Raw genomic sequence first — 6,531 nt, forward strand, 5'->3', positions numbered from 1 at the left:
TGGCCGTGGAGGGGTGGTTGAACAGGACCCCGTGGTGTGGAGGGCTGGATGAACAGTAGACGGTGGAGGGCTGGATGAACAGTAGACGGTGGAGGGGTGGTTGAACAGTAGCCGGTGGAGTAGCGCGCGGTGGAGGCTGGATGAACAGGAGCCCGTGGAGGCTGGAGGAGGTCGACGGTAGCCCGTGGAGGGTGGAGGAGTTCGACGGTGGAGATGAACAGTATCCCGTGGAGTCCCGTTTTGCGGTACGCCACACCCCTCCCGATGAACATGACCCCTGTTTCGACCGTAGGAGCTCCGTTTCGTCCGTTTTGCGGTATGCCACACCCCTCCCGATCAACAGGACCCCTGTTTCGACCGTAGGAGGTCTGTTTCCTCCGTTTTGCGGTACGCCACACCCCTCCCGATCAACAGGACCCCTGTTTCGACCGTAGGAGGTCCGTTTCCTCCGTTTTGTGGTACGCCACACCCCTCCCGATCAACAGGACCCCATTCCAAACGTGGCCGGTCGAACACAAGGCCGTTTCCTCTGTTGTGCGGTACGCCAGGCCTCGTTTCCATCGCCTGTTCCGTCCAAGCCGGTTGGCTCCCACGCTTTCTGTTGCCTCCCGATGAACACGACGCATTCTTGCCTCCCCATGAACACGACGCATTCTGTTGGCTCCCCATGAACATGACGACGACGCTGTTTCTCTGTTCCGACCCAGCCATGTGCGTATGCGCGAGTAGGCATTCGAGACCCTGCCCGTATGTACATACGTGGCCATATTTTATTTCTTGCACCCTCGCCGCTGTATGTACGTGTACATGCTACATGCGCGCCTCTACATCGACACGTGCTTTCCTCTACTACGACACGTGCGTGCCTCTACATCGACCAGTATGTACGTACACTTTCGCGACCAGAATGACAATGCTATGTACGCTTCGACCAGGTGGGTCCCGACTGTCAGGCACTTCCTTGCCTGCGAAGATGTAGCTGGTGGGTCCCAGCAGTCAGGGGGGCGAATCGTTTTGGGTTTTTTTTTGCCCGGACACACTTCCTTGCGTGCGAAGATGTAGCTGGTGGGTCCCAGCAGTCAGGGGGAAACGTTTTTTTCACGAAATACTGGTGGCCCGTCGGGTGGGTCCTTGCTGTCAGGTGGAGGAATAATTATTTTGCGCGTAATAAGGAGGCACTTCCTTGCGGCCGCCGTGGACCCAGCTGTCAGCTTCTCCACGCACAGTACTCTTCTGATGGAAGTCAGTCGTTGACCACATTGACCACGCCGCGTCGAGAGCACCACGGCGGTGGACGACGGCGAGGCCTAGGAAGGGGACGACGCGGAGCCGGGGAAGACGCAGTAGTGGATGCCCACGCAAAGAGGAGTACGAGGGTGAGGCTGCCATCGCCGCAGAATAACAGGGGGTGTGGGTGAGTAGAGGGATGTCCTGGCCAGCAGTGGGAGTAGTAGGGGGCGGTGAGGCCTCCGCCGCATCGCAGCCAGCCACGGGAGGCAGGAGCATGAGGCACGACCGACGCTGGTTTGGGCGGCTGGAGCAAGAAGACCAGAGGTTGAAGAAGCACTACGGCCGTTGGATGGACATCGTACGGTCACTGGAGCTAGAATCGTGCATATTATTGACTAAGTTGACAAAGCCCTCCGTCCCCGTCAACTTAGTAGGCCCACAAGTCAGCCTGCCACTATACTGGGTCCCAGCTAGCAGGCGAAGTATTCATTTATTTTTGTGCGTAATAAGGAGGCACTTCCTTGCGTGCGAAGGTATAGCTGGTGGGTCCGAGCTGTCAGCGGCGGTAACATTTTTTCGTGAAATACATAGGCTCTTTCGGTGGGTCCCTGATGTCAGGTGGAGGAATCCTTATTTTGCGTGTAATAAGGAGACATTTCCTTGCATGCGGCCGTGGACCCAGCTGTCGGCCTCTCCACGTACAGTCCACTTCAGATGCATGTCGGTCGTTGACCACGTTGACCAGGCCGCGCCGAGAGCACCAGGGCGGTGGACGACGGCGAGGCCTAGGAAAGGAACGACACGGAGGCAGGGAAGATTCGGCAGTTGTTTCCCACGCGGAGGGGAGTACGACTGTACGAGGGTTTACTTGTTCGTCTGCCGTTGTCGGAGAATAACAGTAGGTGTGGGTGAGTAGAGGGATGGCGAGGACAGCGATGGGAGTATGGTGGGGCGGTGAGGCCTGCGCAGCAGCAGAGCCGGCCGCGGGGAGGAGGGAGCAGGTAGTCCCACCGACGCTTGTTTGAGCGGCTGGAGCAGGAAGAGCAGAGATTGGAGAAGAACGGGGGTCATTGGATGGCAATCCAACAGTCACCGCTTGTGCGTCAACCTTTTTTTAGGAAAGCCTCAAATCTGTGGAAAACATCATACAACCCATCTGCCATTATTTCTAATAATTTACAACCCATTTGCTAATTCTTAAGGGTTTTTTTGGAGCCCATATTCTTTTTGTTAGCATTCAACCCATACTGTGGCCATGGTTAAAAAATTATACGAAATTTTGCATATTTCGGTGCGGTCCGAACTGTTTTTAATCCCGAAATTTTGACTCACATTCAAACTGATTTTAAAAATAAATGTATATCAATATAAAATCCAACAAATTCTCCATGCATAAAAATTAATGTAATTTAAAATCTCGAAATGAAAAAAAAAGATATTTGAAACTAATTGCCGGTTTGATGTGTTTTAAAAATGTACATCCCATTTCTCATTACTGATGGGCCATTTTCTCGGCCAGCTGAATGAAAGCTCTCCTCGTCTTGAAAGATTTGCAGCCCAACAGGCCTGACAAAGTGACTTACTTGGCAAATCACAAAAAAACTGGGCTGTGGCCATGGACCCAGCTGTCAGCCTCTCCACATACAGTACTCTTCTGATAGAAGTCGTTCCTTGACCACGTTGACCATGCCGCGCGGAGAGCACCACGACGGTGGACGACGATGAGGCCTAGGAAGGGGATGACGCGGAGCCGCAGAAGACGCGGCAGTGGAAGCCCGCGCGGAGAGGAGTATGAGGGTTCACTAGTTCGGCTGCGGTGTGAGGCTGCCGTCACCGCAGGGCCTGGCCAGCGGTGGGAATAGTAGGGGGCGGTGAGTCCTCCATGGAAGCGCAGCCAGCCACGGGAGGCAGGAGCATGAGGCACGACCGACGCTGGTTTGGGCGGCTGGAGCAAGAAGACCAGAGGTTGAAGAAGCACTACGGCCGTTGGATGGACATCGTACGGTCACTGGAGCTAAAATCATTCATATTGACTAAGTTGACAAAGCCCTTCGTCCCCGTCAACTTAGTAGGCCCACAAGTCAGCCTCCCACCAAGGTGGGTCCCAGCTAGCAGGGGCTTATTCATTTTTTGTGCGTAATAAGGAGGCACTTCCAGTGGGTCCGAGCTGACAGCGGGGGGGGGGGGATGTTTTTTTCGTGAAATATGGTGGCCGGTGGGTCCCAGCAGTCAGGGGGCAAACGTTTTTTTCGCAAAATACGGTGGCCCGTCCAGTGGGTCCGTGCTGTCAGTTGGAGGAATCATTGTTTTCCACGTAATAAGGAGGCACTTACTTGCTGCGGCCGTGGACCCAGCTGAGACTCTTCATGTACAGTATACTTCCGATGGAAGTCGTTCCTTGACCATGTTGACCTCGCCGTGTTCCGTTGCATGCATGCGCCCATGGGCGTGGTGCGTCCCCACTGTCACCCTCTCACGTACAGTCATCTTCCGATGACTCTCGGTTGTTGACCACGTTGACCACACCGTGCCGAGCGCACCCAGAATGGAATGACCCAGAGTTGGGGAAGACGGGGCAGTGGAGTCGCAGATGGAGAGGAGTGGGGAACTTCACTGGTTCGGGTGTGCGGCAGCACAGCCGCGGTGCCGCCCACGGGAGACAGGAGCAAGAGCAGAGGTTGAAGAAGGAGCACGGCTGTTGGATTAACATCAAACGGTCCAGCTGCTAGAATCATTTGTTGATTAAGTTGACAAAGCCGTGCGTACACGTCCGCTTAGCAGGCCCACAAGTCAGTCACCAAATCTGACGGGTCCCAGCTGTCAACGGGATGAATAATTTTTTTCGCAAAACAAGGAGGCACTTCCTTCCATGCGAAGATACAGCCGGTGGGTCCCAGCTATCAGGTGGAGGAAACATTTTTTTCAGCTTAATAAGGAGGAACTTTCCTTGCGTGCAACCATGGACCTCGTGGGTCCCAGCCGTCAGGCTCTCCACGTACAGTCCTCTTCCGATGACTCTCGTTCGTTGACCACGCCACACCGAACACAGCGAGGCGGTGGACGACGGCGAGGCCCTGACGGGAACGACTTGGAGATGGGAAAACGCGGCAGTGGAGTCACAGATTGAGAGGAGGGGGTTATAACTGGTTCTGTTGCAATTCATATCAAACTCAGGTTCATAGGACACGTTCATATTCATAGCCAACATTCACTATCAACAACTCAAAAGATTCATATATACATAAGCTCAGCATATCTATGCATCCAAATGATTGATAGATCACACGACAATATTCATACATAATTCACAAAAAGATTCAGATATACACATGTTCAGTATGTTTATGCATCCAAATGATTGAGATCACAACCAATATGATCCATGGACGAACTTTAATTACCTAGGGTACAGACTGGTAAATGGTGTTCAATCAGAGGTACTTCTTGCTAAAATTAGTTCTTGTACGAGTAAACTTTCGAGTACATAAGAGGCAGCACAGACAATCTGAACTTTGCTTGTAGGTTTATCCTCAAATAGTGGCCTCGTGCCGAGGGAGGTTTGAGCAACTTGGCCACTACTTTCAGCCAACTAGTTTACTGGCTCATCTTGGTCCTCTAACTCGCCAAAATTCTACATTGCAGACGAGAAAGGAGGCGGTTGAGAAAATGAACCACCCAAATTTTTTGTGCAGTTCAACTGAAATGGAGCATCCTTGGCGTGCAGACTGATTAAGTGCCAGATGAATATACGCGTCAACCAACTTGTCTGGAATCTTTAGACTCCATGCCATATAGTTCGCTACCATATGTGTTGATAAACAAAAGGCACAAGTTGGGACCAAAGACTGGACTGCGTTTTTCTGGGCTATGCACCAAGCAATATTTTTGGCGTTCACTCTCCTAATACTTGGAGTTTGACAATTGGTTGACGCTGGTTGATACTCGAATGAATATAGGCACTTCTTGTCAACATCGATGCTTGTCTGAGTGAACTTTGGAGTACATAGCAGCAGCATAAGTACCTGTCCATCTGATCATTTTGTGCAGTTCTACTGAAATCACCCAATGTAATGATTTGCCTGCGAGTTCAGGCTCCAAATTACTCCTTTATGAAATCGGCAAATAGTAGCACAATACCAAATTACCAATACATATGACAGGCACAATAATCAGGATAAAGACCAGTACCAACCTGTGTGAGGTAGCATATCAATTACTATTTCCTTTGACTGGAAGCCGAGATAAGCCAAGCAACTGACAGCAAAGGAAGAAAGCAAGCGGAGATTAGCGACTGACAGGAAAGGACGGAAGCTGTCGAGGCAATGAAGCACCCAAAGTTGTCATGATGGTTCCTTCGTCCGAGCAACTTCAAAGTGGGAAGTGGGCCTGTGATTTGACGGCTCATTAGTCATTGTTACTGCGGCGCGACGACCTGGGTGACTCTCCCCTGGAGTTCTGCGTGCATGGCAAGTGGACCAGGATGGTCAACGCCCCACATGTTGGCAAACAGAAGTATTCTTTCCGATATCGAGGAGCAAGGAAACCGTGTGGTATAGTATCACTGCTGATTGGTTCGCAAAAAAATAGTATCACTGTCGATTTATAATTATTTTTTATTTCAGATGAATGCTAGCATTTCAACTCTTACGACGAAGGGTGCCAAACACGGCATGTGCTGGATGTCCCACAGGTCAGCGAAAGGAGTGGAACATGAACAGTGTGGTAGATCCCAGCTTAAAAAAACAGCGTGGTAGAGCGTCTCCACTTCTTCCACTTCTAGGTCGGAGACCACACGTAGTAGTACTTAGTGGTATGAATGATACAAAGTGCGACCTGGAGAGAAAGACACGCCTAGTTGGAAGGTCTCGGGGCATACACGTAAACAAATATAAAAGTTAATATGTGCCTCCAACTAATATAGTAGTAGTAGAGTACTTAGGCACGTACTCCATAACATCACCGTGCATTGCACGTACAACATTTAGTGGTAGTACGTAGTAAGAGACAAATGCCGCCCAAGAGTTCCCTTCTCGACCTACTTTTGGGTGTTTGGTAGAGTGTATGGAGGGTGCATGAGTCCACACTAGTTTAGCACAAATACACTAGAAGCATGCATGAAGAGGGGTGTTGAGTTGAGCATGCATGAAGAGGGAACATCTATGCTGAGACGAGAACGCAACGAAACACACCCTGTATGCCACGCATGTTCATACCATTTGTGCCTTTCTACTTCACCTACTGCGCTACATTACTCAGGTTCGTACGTCCACTCCTGGGTACATGTCCGTCTCGTAGTTCCAG

This window comes from Triticum dicoccoides, chromosome 4B, assembly GCF_002162155.2.
Source record: "Triticum dicoccoides isolate Atlit2015 ecotype Zavitan chromosome 4B, WEW_v2.0, whole genome shotgun sequence".
NCBI classification, from domain to species: domain Eukaryota; kingdom Viridiplantae; phylum Streptophyta; class Magnoliopsida; order Poales; family Poaceae; genus Triticum; species Triticum dicoccoides.